This window comes from Dermacentor silvarum, chromosome 7, assembly GCF_013339745.2.
Source record: "Dermacentor silvarum isolate Dsil-2018 chromosome 7, BIME_Dsil_1.4, whole genome shotgun sequence".
In the NCBI taxonomy this organism is placed as follows: Eukaryota; Metazoa; Arthropoda; class Arachnida; order Ixodida; family Ixodidae; genus Dermacentor; species Dermacentor silvarum.
In genome coordinates this window covers 65,036,179-65,051,742 of record NC_051160.1, presented here as the reverse complement: position 1 = coordinate 65,051,742, position 15,564 = coordinate 65,036,179, and the positions used below count along the sequence as shown (strand labels likewise).

General features: G+C 44.1%; 1 long non-coding RNA gene across 1 annotated transcript; it reads left to right on the top strand.

Annotated features, from left to right (window-relative positions):
* Nucleotides 1–3,147: 3,147 nt before the first annotated feature.
* On the top strand, nt 3,148–7,247 carry LOC119459536 (uncharacterized). The gene is made up of 3 exons (XR_005193666.2): nt 3,148–3,527; nt 3,649–3,740; nt 7,105–7,247. It is a non-coding gene; the product is annotated as an uncharacterized LOC119459536 (long non-coding RNA).
* Nucleotides 7,248–15,564: the final 8,317 nt, after the last annotated feature.

The window sequence follows — 15,564 nt, the reverse complement described above, 5'->3', positions numbered from 1 at the left end:
TCATCAGTGCGATGCACTCTTGACGCCAAATCATGAGTGTATAAAATGAGGCGTGCCTAGTGCGTGCGTCATTGCACACCTGACGTCTCGGCCTCCCGCACGTCACTTGCTCTTCGGATTTCATCGGTTCTGTCTCTATTGGTATGCTCTCCGAAGCGTCTACCTCAGCGGCAGCTGTGAAACGTGGTCGCCCATGGAAGCACGCCTCAGAAACCGAAGCAAGGGGACACAAAAAAAATTGATCGTTCTGAAGCAAAATGGTCCTAATGTTTCTGGTCTGCGGACGACGTATGCGCACACACGCACACCGATTCAGCAGAAAGAACTTTATTGCATGTCGAAAACATAAATCGAAAAGATTTCACCTAAATTATTGTAATGTTTCGCACTCCAGCACGTAGGCAGTCTTAAGTGTCTCTGCTGAATTTTTTTCCCTCTCCCTATTACCTTATGTCTCGCGTAGTTAACAAGCCGGACCCTCGTCTGACTGATCTCGTTGCCTTTCCTTCAATGAGGCTTCGACTGGAGCTAGTTTATTACGCTGCTTATTACGCTATGTTGTTCACACAAAGGACACAATAAATGAAATGGACACACATATGCACAACATATTGCGCACCTGTGTGTTCAACATTTCTATTGCACGTATACCTCATGGCACTTCGACCAGGCGCACAAAGTGGCGTGACCGGTAGCTGTCCATTCTTCCTGCAAATTTATTTTAGAGACAGCCGTACACACTTACACTTGGTGCTCTCCAGTGCATGGTTTCTGATAACCACTTTGCTCTACCCACTCGTGCCGTCAGTTCAGAGGCAGCGACACTGGTGTCGACATCTTGCAAAGCTGTCCTTAAGCAACGTGCGCAGGATTCATTATTCCATGATCAATTACGTTAAGCTTATCGTCTGCCGTAAAGGCTTCCGTACGAACGTGAGCTGTAAAACAAATATGACTTATTACTTCGCCAAGAAAAGTGGTGATAAAATGAATGTTTGGATTCTTTCATGGTAGAAGACATTGCCCCGAGACGTCGCTACTATATAGTATTCCTGTTTGTGGCACCTGCCAGCTCTTAAATTATCGCACAAACGTCACAGCAGGCAATTCTCGAGGCTGTCCGGCTTCCTGTCGGTTGTGATAAGGTATACTTTCGGCTTATCTTAAATTATTTTGGAGTTTTTGTGACTTTAGTTATCTTATGGAAGGCTGCACGGATATGTAATAGAGTCACTGGTCTGACACGACAAGGAAAAAAAACTTGTGAGTTAACCGTATTTTTGAAACATAGGAAAATCAATGCCATCCCAACCGCTTGAGCATGCGCCGAAAAAAAATACATCTGCGCTTGCAACTTGTTTCAAATTTGCTGCATGTCGATATTGTTAGGAACAGTCATAGAACAAAACAGATGTGTTTCGCGCGTTAGAGTGCACCGTCGTCCTGCCGTGGTACAGGCCGCGGGAATAGGTTAACGCTCGCACTCATTTGCATACTGAGAAGAAAACGAATGGAGCACGTGGCGACATCGGTGCCTCAGGTGATACGCCCTCTACGTGTTGGAAGACGCTGCATGAATTCTGAGTGGTAATATGGGTGACACGGGTTTCGGACACACACACACACACACACACACACACACACACACACACACACACACACACACACACACACACACACACACACACACACACACGCACACGCACACGCACGCACACACACACACACACACACACGAGTGTGTGTGTGTCACGCATGCACGCACGCACACGCACACACACACACACACACGGTAATGGCGCACAGCTAGCAGATGCTCGTCATATAAAAGTCTTCTATATTCAAACTTGAATGCCTTGAGAGTCCTGGAATCCTCTTTCTTTTGTGTAGAGGACTTCTTTCGCGTGCACAGGGCTTCAGTAAAAGCCAGGAGCTCCATAAAATTGTATGGCGTCTGGTTGACTCACTGTTTTGAGCGACGACTATTTTGTACTGGACATTGTTTTGTAGTTAACGCTGTAAACTTGGATACATTCCCACATTTATCCATTTATTTTTGTGCCACTACTGGATGCGACTGTAAGCTCGGTGTTCGCTGCATTCGCATACGATCCTAAAAACTTCCACGAAATCAAATTCTGATGAAGGTTAAGCACCGACGCAGCTGCTCCTGTTTGCTCGTCGCCAGAGAGCTCTCGAGTATGAAATGTTTCTACAATGTGATGTATGACCTTTTCTTCTGCAAATGTGCTGCACACCGCCCTGTGACCTTATAATCTGCGCACTTCGCCCAGCAGAGATGCTCGAGAACACCTCGCAGAAGTCGACAGTTTTGAGACGCTTCTGCTGCCTTGACAGCAGATGAGAAAATTAAACGTGATGATTTTTAGTTTCTTCATTTCTGTTAGATGTCCCTTCGCTTGCGTGTTGCTTTGCAACCCCCCTCCCCCTTCTTTCCCCCACCACACAGACAAAACTCTGTTTTATTAAACGAGGATGAATGGCTTTTGTCAACTGCGTTTTCATTTCTATAAAGAAGAAGAAAAATAATTACAAAAACGTTATATTTCTTGGTTCCCAGCTTAACCCCAGCTTCAGTATGTAGATCCAACTACTAGAGAAAATGAGCCAAGGATCATATGTGGAATACGTAACAATTATAGGCGGCCCTGCTCATCTTGAGAATCTGCACATCGTCGACTTCAGGATTCCTTCGCCAACGTTGAAGTTCGCGTTCATGTCGTGTAGCATCCAAGCTTTTTTTGTGTGTGTGTGTTATTTCAGGGTTGGTTTCAGCGCTATCAGGGTTGAGACTGTGGATTTCAAGCCTCAATAGGCTAAGAACTTCTCTCCTGTATGGTGGCTCTGTAACGGGATCATATGGCATGTCCTTGTGGTGACGTGTGGGCCCGCCTTAATTTTATCAAGTATGGGTTGGGCTGAAGTTTAGGAATTTACCGATAAAGGCATACGGAACGCAGCAGCTTTCGCAGCGCTCAACGAGCGAAAGAAAAAGGGTCATTGTAATATAAGACAGCCATGACTTTCGGCGCGATGCTGGCCTTTACCGAATCCCCAAGCACTCTTTCTTTGCATTTTTTGCTACATCTTTCAAAAGTTTCTCCTATTTGTCGCAGCAGCTTCGGTTCAGCATATTAAGCGATAGTGTTGTCAGCGTTCCATGAAGGCAGCATAGTTTGTATCTGGAATACAAGCCAGTGGATGTTTTGGTCTTCCACAAACGTGATTGATTGAGTGAGTGTTGTGGAGCGGCCTACCAATGCATGTGGATCTCTTTGACGCTCGCATTGAGACAGCAATAAAGTTCTCTCACGCAATCGACTGTGGACAGCAGACAAGAGAGAGAGAGAGAGAGAGCTCAGTCTCGACTATAGGAAAAGGACAGCAAAAGATGCAGACCATTTCAGTCGGCGTCGCAGATGTTAACTAAGCATGTCGACTCGTCGAATATCGGAAGGCCGAAAACAAGAAACGGATACTGACGGCCGATACAGTAACTCTGAAAGGTAGGAAGTGCCTAAAAAATGCACTTTACTCCGCTTTCTTGTGTGTGATGTTATTTGTGTGGCGTTCCCGGGATTTGACAACCTCTCAGTAAGTTGCGAAAACGTGGTCTGTGCTCTCCAGCTGGAAATGGAACGTGGTCAAGTTGCTTCACTGGGCCGTTGGATTAACAGGCTTCGCCTACGTGATTTGGAGTTTCGCCACCGACGATACAAGTAAGTTGACGACGGCTAACGTCCTATATAGGCTCACGTCCACTGACTCCCTTCATCACCAACTAACGCTTTATCTCACGTCTGAGAAATGGTTGCGGAGCGAGTAAGAGTCATTGTACTCGTGACAATGTTCGGACCCATGACAGTGTGTGCCATGATTAAATGGCATTACCTGGTCGAATGAAACTTATTATAAGGCTGAAACAGCCTGCTTACAAAAATTTAATGAGGCATCCCGATAAGTTCCCAATGACATGCACGGTCCACAAGAACACACACTGCGGCACGCTACGAGGGAAAAGTAAGTTGAGATTGCAATGTGAAAAATATGATTAATGATCGACTAATTAGGAATCACCACGAAAGTATACTAACGCGAGGTGCCAGGATGAAGGTGCCAATCAAAGGTACCAAGATGATTGAAGGCGTGTGACTTGTAAATACAACAGAAAGCCTCACTAACTTGTGTTTTCAATTGGCTTTCCCATGGAGAATCAGTGCTTGCGTTTGCGCTGCGTTCCACGAAACCGAAAGCGTCATAGAAAATTTTGATGCAAAAGTCAACGAGTGCGTTTTCTTTATTATTTAAAATATAATGCCTTTTCTTTCTTACTCGTCAGTGGTAGGCACTCAAGTATCCGCGAAAGCATCCCAACGAACACTAAAATAAATCAAACGTTGTTCTCAATAATTGTGCTAACAACTTCATCAGGCTGGTAATTGTAGAAATACAAATAAGAAAGTTGTCCTAATCAAATCGACACAGCACTTATTTAGGCTAGGCTAGCTCTTTCTGATATAGCGTAGGCGAGTTTCATCTTGAAATCTGCAAAACTGGATTTGTAACTAGAAATAAAGAACGGAAGCAATCCAACTGTAAAGTATTTCAACTTTGCGCGTTGTCGTGTTTTTGCGCACCTCCATTTGATTTTCTTGAGGCGTTCGTATTTTCCCTCTAAATACAACTCTTCTAATCCTGTCACAACACCAAATGTACCTGAACTGATATTCTTCTGAGGTGCGATACATGACAAGCTTTCTTGTTTTCTTCTGCGGCCTAAAAAATTAAAAATTAAATTATGGCGTTTTATGTGCCGTAACCAGTTATGATTATGAGGCACACCGTAGTGGGGGACTCCGGAAATTTGGACAACCTGGGGTTCTTTAACGCGCACCTAAATCTAAGTAGACGGGTGTTTTCGCATTTCACCCCCATCGAAATGCGGCCGCCGTGGCCGGAGGTCGCGGCCTATAGTAGACTCAACAGAATATTAAGCTCGAAGCGCATCTCGTTTGAAGCATTTAACATTTATCGACGGCACGTCGAAACGAAGTATTCACAGATTATTGCTGTGACATGTGCCAAAATGTCTGTGCTTTCAGAACACATTCATGTACTTCGGTTGGCATGCTTGGGCTGGCTTGCTACTTGCCCTTAGAATCCGTGCCTAAGTTCCAACAGCTGCTCAGACGCCAAGTTTGCATATGCAAGCGACATTTTAGGAAAAATAAATGCAACCATGAAGGTTAATAAATGATTGCGATTAAAGGAATAGGCAATGTTTTCCAGTGCACCTGATTTTTTTTCCAAGAACGTTACAGACTAAAGTGATATTTCTTTTCTAGAGCCACTCTTGCAATGTCGCAATAAGATGACGCCTAATGAAGTAGTCAAAATTTTTCCTACATCTGAAGAAGGTTCTGGGGAAATAAAACGCTTACTAGTTTTGCTCACAATCTACAGTTGTTTGGGGGCTTGAAACAACGTGCTATTATCCCAGTTTCGCACTATATTGTCAGAATTTCTCTGAATGGGAATGTTACGACAAGATCCACTCTCTCAGCAAAATCACGCAGCACACGCCACACAGTTTGGGCGTATCGTCAGAACGCCGCTTCGCACTTGTATCGTACCTGAGTGCTCCCTAGCGACACATATTCGGTGTCCTATACTGCTGAGTAGTTACGATCATCTGTTGACTCATTATGGCGAAGATGGACCAAGAGCAATAGTTTCAGACATGTTTAGTTTACTATCATTTTCCTTTACTAATGGTACATAATGCCACCTCGTGGATTAACCGAACTCCGGTTGGCATTAGAAAAGTCATTCTGTTAATACTAAAAGCAACAGACATTCTTGGGAAGAAATGAAAAAAAAAGATTACATAATATATGAAAACCTTATCAAGGACATCCCCTTGCAACAAGTCATTATTCCTCCACAGCTGAGCAAGCCGTGAGAGAGTCCAAGAGAGAAGGCTACTTGTGGAAGTATGTCCGTAATGGAAAAATGTATACCAAGTCGTCGAAACCCTGTCGGAATAATAAAAACTTACTGATTGTCTCATGATCTTCTCTAATTGGGCACACGAACGCCACAGTTAAACCATTAACGATAAATGGTAAAGGCAGGTATTCCACAACGTAATCGATAGAAATTTACCTGAATTTCGTGGGTGTGAAGTAAATTTTTGCACTAAGGGAATAAGTGATGTCGATACTCCATGAAATTAGCTTTTGCTGGGTTCGAAAAGTCACAAATAACTGCACGCCTTCTGAATCTGGCAGTGCGTATGTAAGTTACCATGTCTTGTGGTATGGATTCCTTTCGAATGCGAATAGCATTGTTGGCACTGTGAGGCCAGCTTTCTTTGTGACTATCTGTCTAACTATCTAACCAAGAATATAAGCCGATCCCGAAGGTAGAGTGCTCTAAATATGTGTGCCGTTCTGTGGGCATATGTGGTATATGGTGCTCTTTCATTAACCTCTTGGATACCAACTTGGATCACTGTAGTATTGGTCACTGTGTAGGCGCCTACTTCGCGTCGGTGCCGTTAGTTGGCGCAGCTTGACCAGAGGGCAGCTCTAGAAGACGTCTGGCTGCAGTACACGCACCATACCCGACGCGTTTCGGCTATTCACATGCTTGGATGGTAATTGGAAATAAATTGCACTCGAATTTTCCTAACTTTTTTTACCTGCAGTGGCATATCACACACCAGCATCCGTCACACACCCTTAGCCATGTATAGAGATGTTGATATATAACAAGTGTCATGGTAGTAGAAGCTTTCAGAATGCTAAAATTTCAACAATTGTCTACGCTTAGATGAACAGGGCAAAGGTACCAAAGCAGCTATTGCTGTGTGCCGTCCGAGTCATTCTTGTCATTGCTCTGTTAACTTACACGTAATTATAAATCAACCAACCCAAACCAACAAACCCTTATTGATCATCACACATCTTTTTGGTATTATCTCTTTGACATACAAAGCGGAGATACAAAGAAAAACTGGTGCTACAGCATTTGAAATCAGACACTTCAACAGAACTGTGGTTTATTTTCTTTGTCCACCAGACCGCCTCCTTCCTCAGCAGATGCGGGGTGCCTTCAGGCCTAGTCCGTATGGATTGCAGAGGAGGCAGGTATGTCTCGGCAGGAATTCTTCAGATTGTGATAAACATGACTGTTATATCAAAGCGCCACTTTTCAGAACTTGACAGCGTCGACGTCCTTCATTGCGTCTATGGTTATAATACTTAGCGTTGGGAGGGCGCATTATAAAGTATTTGCTGAAAATTTTGTAACGAGTGGGGCTCTATCTTTTCTCAGAGTGCACCGAAGGACCGATGACAAAAGATCAGAAGAACCGACTGAATACGGAGCGATTACGGCCTTAATTCGCTTGCCCTAGGGACAAACAAATTCAAAGCGTCCATCTGATTTACTTTAAAGTTAACAGTCGTATTGTTCAACGCGTACACTTAAGCAGTGGCGTAGCCAGAAATTTTGTTCGGGGGGGGCTCAGGTTGCAGCGCGGCCTCCTCCTTATAGACGTTGTCGAGGGATCAAATACATGAATAATAACTGCATTGCCAATGCCATTGTATATTAGATGCTGCAAACGAATTATTGAACGCTACGCACTGTCAAGTAAAATAAGTATTTTTTCATAAAAGAATATATTCCTATGTCCTAAAAATTCTGGCAGAAATAACTGATATCAATGCGGCCGCGTTTTTTTTTTTGTCTATTTAATAAGGAAAGAAAATATCACACGGACATTAGAACTATATCAGTTCGAAACCAGCGAAGCAGTGTATACAGCTGATATGAAGAACGTAAAGGCCATGAAATGAATAAGTTCAGGACAAATATTTTGATGAATCTTCGTCATTCAAGAACCTTGTTTACATTTTTGCACATATGCAACGGCCAGGAAGAAACCTGAATGACGCTGTCCCTCGTTGCAATAGATTGCACAGGAGCAGCTGTTACCGGTCGTGTACTGTAATAACACCGAGATTATACTCGCAACAGTGAGTACAAGTAAAAAGTAGGAGAGAGAGAGAGAGAGAAGACATAAGGGAAAGGCAGGGAGGTTAACCATGCTGAGCCCGGTAGGCTACCCTGCACTGGGGAAGGGGGAGAAGGGATTGAAAAAGAAGGAAGAGAGAAGTTCACAGTTCACACGTTGCACATTTACAGTTAAGCGTTCATCGCTGAGTTTCGTCACAGGCGGTCATACAGGCTTGCGCACTTCAAAAAGCACAGCAGCGCCTTTGTAGCCCTGCACATAGCAAACGCACGAGGCCACGCGCTCTAGATCTTTTCCTCCGTGAAAGGCCTGTCGTCTAAGTGCCCCAAAGCCGTCCGAAGGGCAATCCTCTCATCTTCGTATCTGTGGCAGTCACATAAAAGTAAGAGTTCTGCAAGATATACATTAGAAATGCGAAGATACAACTCGCTAAATGGAAAAAAAAAAGTCGCTGGAAACAAAGTTCACTGCTTGTATACACAACACCTCGCAACAAGTTATTTAAATATACGTCGAAGTCTCCAATAAATATACGTATTTAAGCAAACGTCACTGTATATTATGCGTCAAACGAGACAAATAAACACGTTGCGGAGTCAATGATAGTAAACTTTGCGCACAGAAAGACAGATGATCTAGGCAAGAACAAAACTATGATCGCAGAAATCGTGATATGTACTCGGGCCATGCAGCGGTCGCGACAGCACCATACAGCAGTAGCGCACCCAGGATCTCTGCCAGGGGGGGGGGGGGGGGGGGGTTGACAGTTTGCCAATACCATCTAAACAGCACTAATTTCGATTTCTTCACAGGAAATTGTAAAAAAATGCGCTTTTTGCGAGTGTGCAGACGATTGCGCGTCTTACATCTTAGTTGTAGTACTCAAATGCATAAGGAAAGAAAAGGGGTTAAACAAAAGGGGGGGTTAAGTCAGCCTCAGGGGGGGGGGGGGTTACAACCCCCGAATCCCCCCCCCCCCCCCGTCGGTGCGCCACTGCCATACAGGTAGAATAATAGAGGAATAATGCAGAAATCAGTACGAAAATGTGTAATTTAACTGCCTGCACAGCGGCAACAATTACTCTGCACCCAAAATAAAGGAGGCTTTTGCTTCGTTTCAAAAAAGAAATAAAAGCAGGTAGCTAAAAAGGAAAGAAAAGGACAAACGAAAGCCACAGATGATGCGGCAAGTTACTACCCAATATCCGAGTGTGTTTTTGGCAAACGCCGCGTGGGCCGGGCTTTCAATGAGCAAGGTCGGTCAAAATTGGTTATTGATGTCGTCGTAATTTCCGCATTCGCATGATAAGCTTGATCATGATGCTAACTGCTAGAATAAACGGCTAAAATTTCTGCGGTTTTAAAAGCTAACTAACAGTGATACGTCTTCATAATTACGAGCTTATGGACGTGAAGGAACAAAGCTTTTTACTTGCATTAATTTTTGCTGCTTCGCTATCTAAAGGATGAACTTCTCTCGGCGGGGAAGTTGAGCGAAGCGGTCAATGACTTCGGACACGTTGATGCCGACGTCTCTGTGGGTGTATAGAAGCACCAGTCTAACCATGCGTTCCACAGACATTGTAGAGCGCAAGTAGTTTTTTAGTAAACTCTTGTTAAAAAATATTCTCTCTGCGCTGGCAGTGGTCACTGGAAGGGTGACTAGAATCTGGAACAGTTTGTACACATTTACATAGAACCTGCAGTCGCAAAGGGAGAGGGCATCTATTCCGCTGTCAAAACCTAAAACACTCCTTCGATGTCGTTGGCATCCTTGTTTAGGTACCTTGCACAAACAGTACGCTGTTCGATTCCAGCGATGTCCGTTGTTTCGTCAGGAAGTATGGAGAAGCAGCCTGCTTTTGCAACTAGGCTTTCTTTGATAATTTCGCCACAAATTTCTATAATTTGGTTTTGTGCATCTGGGCTTAAATACGAGGCATTACTGGGGCAACTTTCCAAATGGTTCTTCAGATATGTATCTCCACAATCAGCTCGCATGCGAAGAAGCGCTCTGAAAATACCTGTGTTTTCAGCGGGGCCTATGCTTAAATCTATAGGGCCACTGTATCTGTGGCCAACGAGAGCCAGATCTTGTAGCCCGCAAAAAGAATTTCCTCAATAATAGGCCATTTCCTTTCTCCTGTTTTCTCAAATTTTACTTTGCCTGCGCTGGTCCAGCTGATCGATCACATTGGGCACGCGTCCTGAAAATATTTGGCGAAAATTATCAGCTGCTAGCTCACAGTCACGGTAATATTTAGTATTTTCGTGTGTGTGGAAGATTGCGAGCGCGTGCTTTCATTTCTGGAACGGCTTGGACACCAGGGCTCCAGTGCACGCATGTTGGTCCAAGTTTATAACAGCATTAACCCCATAAAGTTCCAGAATTGAAAATCTTTTAAAGCACGCCTTTGGACATGTCAGTGCACCTTTCGCGTCAAAAGTTTATGAGAACGTTACACCCATACAGTTTCGGAATTGAAATCCATGCGCTCCGTAGATTCCGCGGCCGCTGCGAGATGCCGCAACGCGCCCGCTCGCTATCGAAAAGCCCTTGAAAGTTTGTGCTCGGATGGGGCTCCTTGCGTTACGTGACCCCAGGTGCCACGAAATCCACCCCAGGTGCCACGAAATCCACCCCAGGTGCCACAAAATCCAGCCCGAGTTCGCAATGTTCGTGCCGAAATGTCTTTCGAGCGTGAAAAAGACATTGTAGACAGAATGCAGAATGATTGAACATAGCTCGCCTACACGAACATGTCGCAGCCTATGACACTAGGACACCTGAACAACGGGACATTCCGCACTCAAGAACGAATTATGGTCAACAAATGCTTCGACATACACTTCGGACTTTACTCAATAACCTCGCCTTACGAGAAATAGACCTTCTGTCCTTATGCAGCCTGCACAACTACTTTCAGTCAAACTAATCCTTGTTGTTTAATGAGTTTGTTCATATGCAATACTGTATGACTTTCCACCCCTTTATTTGCTTTAGTTTATGCTGCACTGAATATAGTGCTATGTTATGTTTTTTCCCCCTATTTTTCTTCCTGTTTTCATATAATAAGACTTTCTTTATGTAATCTATATTGCTCATGTATAAATACAATATTTCCTTGTTAATGCGGACTACTTGTTTTTCTAATTGTTAAAGTGTATTACTACCTGTCTCGTATACACTTTTTTTTGTAAATTGACACCTTCCCATCTGTTTACTCACATGTGAGCACCCGACGCCCTCTGTTGCCTTTGATGGGTTTTTGGGCTGGTCAAGTTGCCTGCGTGCAACTTTTTATCCAGAACCCCACCATGCAATTCTTTTCATGGGAAGTAAATTATTATTATTATTATTATTATTATTATTATATTATATATTATTATTATTTTATTATTATTTATTATTATTATTATTATTATTATTATTCCCGGCGTCGGTGGTAGTTTTGGTCGGCGGTGCATGCCGGCACGAAAAAATTTCGGGGAGGGGCTGAAGCCCCATCAGCCCCCCCCCTGGCTACGCGCCTGCACTTAAGTACCTGATTCAGCAGTCAGGAGCAGAAGAAAGCAACCATATTAGCGCTACTACTTTATCATTGGTAGCACCAGTAAGTGTTGATTTCTTCATCTTCAGGGGGGCACCGAGTAGTACGCTTGTAATTTGGTTAACAGTTTGTGTCGGGGTGGACATGCCCAACTCGTGCTCTTACTTGGGACTCACGACAGTGTGAGGTCTGCTACGTCTGAACCCTACCTTTGTTGAATGATGCTGTAACTTTCCTCAGTTGTCAACTTGCCTTTCGTCAGAGCAGTACTCAGTGCACCATTTCTATTTTCATACAGGTGACAGCGGCCACCCCTTGGATCCGTGGCTCCTGACCCCGTTTCCCGGCCATCCTCCTATGCAAACAGCCGAGGGGGATACAACACAGCACATGCCACCTTGCGTTCCGTAGTGGAGAGGTGTAATGGGCTCTTGATGAGCCGTTTCCGCTGTCTGCAGCGGTACCGCACCCTCCTCTACGAGCCAGAACGTGCGGCCAACATTGTCGCTGCATGTGCTGTGTTGCACACACAACCTTCGGCTGTCAGAGGGCGATAAAGACGACGATGAAAGTGATGACGACAGCAGCACCAGCAGTAGTAGCGAGCTCGATAACAACGGCGACCCCATACCACATCGTGTGCCCCGAAACAGCGGGTCTCGATTGAATTATCTGAGAGGACGGGCTATCCGAGACAGTGTAATCGGCATGCTCGACACAACCCGTGCGCAGCACATGCATTACTTGAGGAGTGTGTGGCTGCATTTGCAACGTCAACAGCATTGTGAGCATCGCTAGGTACATACACGCTGTTGTAGTATCAGCAAGATGTGGTGGTCGAACAGATACGAATAATTACATTGTGCATTTAATGCTGTGAAATTGCTGCCAAAACATTTTCCAGAATTCAGTTGTAGTTGATGTCTACGTAATGCAAAGCATTAACGATTTGTAGAGAAATGTAAAAGTTGTGTAGTGGAGGGTTATGTAGACCTTACATTTATAATAAGTAAAACAGACTATATAGTGGTAACATAAAGATTTAAAGCAAACTAAAATTAAGTGGCTTCTAAAAGCGTGTTTGACATTTGCTTGCTGCTGCTGTCGTCATGTAGATGCCCTGTGTGCCATGGATGTAGCGTGCAGTTTTGTTTTGTAGCCTTTTTTTCTTACTGGTATCCCTGACAGTTCTCCGCTCCCCTTATGTAATGAAGGACATTAGCGTTCGTCTCCACGCTTTCTACTCGGGCAGTGAAGCTCACAAAAGCCCAAATGCACATCACACCTTCTGCTCCATCGAATGTGCTGTTACACGCATACCTAGGTCCTGCACCCTTTTCTCTGGCAAGAACCGCAAAATTTCCTGAGAAGGCTGTCAACTGGTCATCCAACATGTCAAGCGGTGTGGCTACCGTGAAGTGTGTTCACGTAGATTTCAGCGAAGTGCCCTCACTTGTAAATAGTAGAGTTAATAACTGAAATGTTACACAGTAATATTTTTATGGTGCAAGCTAACACTGAAATGTAGCAGTGACATGTAAATAAAACATTAAACAAAACTGCAACTTTCTTTATTCTTCAACCTACAGCCCTTTTTTAAAGTAAAACATGTTTATGCACACATCACATGCAATAGCAATTACATTAAAGAACCGTGATAATCATCAGGCTGCAGTAGTAGAGACATGCAGCATATATCACATCACCTTGTATAAATATCACATCCCCTTGCACTTGCATCTAAAATATCACAAGTGACGGCACGCATTGTTTCATAAACTACTGTGCAAACCATAGTTACACAGAAATAGCACCCAGTGTAAACTGTACCAGAAAAGAATGTACAGGTGCATAAATTATCACGCACCAACAGAACCATATTTATCAGAGCCAGATGTCTAAGCACTTCACCACATGTGAAAGGAACATGCTGTCGTGGAGTAAAGAAAAAGACAATGTCATACTTTGATAGCCACAAATATACAAATGAAATTAAGGAGTATAAGCAAGGGATTCTCATCACATTTTTGCGTGTGTGTGTTCATAGATTGCTTTCAATGCTATATTAAGGTCCGAATTCTCCCGCCTCTCAAGAAGTGATCGCCACTATTTGGTGAACAGGATGAATTGTGGCGTGGCCTCATGCGCACATTGACATGACAGCAATCAGGCGCCTGGAATTTAAATGCCACAGTCAGAATGCTCGCACCACCAGGCTTACTGGCACTTGTGCAGGTGAGCCTGATGGCGCGGACAAGCCTATTGCTGCAGTATCAATTCAAGCATGAAATCATGCTGCCTGCTATGCTATTTGTGGTTGCATTAAAGGGTGACATAAGCAATTGTTTGTTGCAAACCAGCAATAGTCTGACTTCATATCATCATTGCTACATCAGTGAATTTTTTAAGCGATTAAAAAATGTGTGAAAATTCCTTGCCTATGCTTCTTTACATTTAATGAGGGGCCTGAAATGGGTGAGGGCTTGGCTTGCACCATGAGCAAGTGCAGCCAGCAACAGCTGCAGGAGGTGTTGATTCGTCCCCTGAGACCGCCGCTCCACCTTGAGGCACTGCTGCTGTATGTCCCACAGGCTGCACACTTCCTCTGTCAGCTGCCGCAGGCCAGCCATATGTGCCTTATGGTGCTGTTTGCAAGAAATAAATTAAAATTTACTTACAGAAGCTCGCAACAAGGCCTTGGTATGTTGTGTATTGGTCTGCATTCGCAGGCTTTGGAGTTACTGCAATAATGCTATTGTAACTCTATATTGAGACACCGAAAATATATTTGTGGCACATAAAAATGCATTACATGGCTACTTGAACTTGACTTTTTTTCTTTTAGCCACATAAGTGCCTAGACATTGCGTTTATATCCTGCAAATGTGTACAAGAAATGATCATCACAGTACTACATGTAAATTTGTAAATGTACATCACAGCACTACGGTTGTTTACGGATCGATACAATTAATACAGAGGTCAGCACATGCTGGCCCAACGACTGCGCCCAGCGGCTTGCGTTTACCGCTGTTCATTTAGAAGGGCTCTACTCTTCCCCCAGCTCGTTCTTTCGAGCAGCACTCATACGTGGCGAGAACTTAGTAGAAGCAGGTATGGATACTGCTCGATAAAGTGAAACAGAATAGCGGCCTGTTCCTACGACACGCGTGGGCGTTTCGCCGACATTTTGAAGCCTTTCTAAAAATGAGAATTTCAGCCCGACCGCAACACAGTAAGGCAAACATTTTGTCTAAACTTATCGCCTGCATAAAACACTCACTTCGATTTGATTACTCTGTTTTACCTTTTTACACCATTAATGTAAAAGAACTTAACGTCGCTACTCACATTTACCGTTCTAGCAGCTTCTTTCTCGGAGCGGAACCGTCAGTGCAGGGGCGCCTGACCGAGGAAGGGTTGCCGTCGCTGCGATCACTTTGACGAAGCTATTGTTCTGTCGTGGCGGTGTCTTGACAGTTCTCGATACATTATGTTCTGCACTGCTATGAATAATTATTGTTGGCTCTTCCTAAAAAAAAAGGATCACACGTCATTCAATACATGCAGCGAAAACCACACAACAATGCAAGCACTACACGAGAATATTTACTCACCTCTTTCTTCTATCTCACGTTTCCCGGAAGCCACGTCTGAATTTCTTCTCAGACGAAAGTACACAGTCGTGGGCCGAAATCACTTGTGGAACATTACGGACTAGCGTAAACGCACGGTGATGCGACAGTCAGCTGCTCGGCTCCAACAGAGACCGCCATTTTGCATGCGCTCAACGACATGGATTGGATGTACATTCGACATATATGTGGCTACGGCTTCAAAAATAGGAGCACTTGCGTTAAATTTTCTTTATGCAACGGCCGCTTTCACGTTGCAAGGTTGCAAAACAAATTTGCTTTACAAAGGATGGACGTGCGCTTTTATTAAATG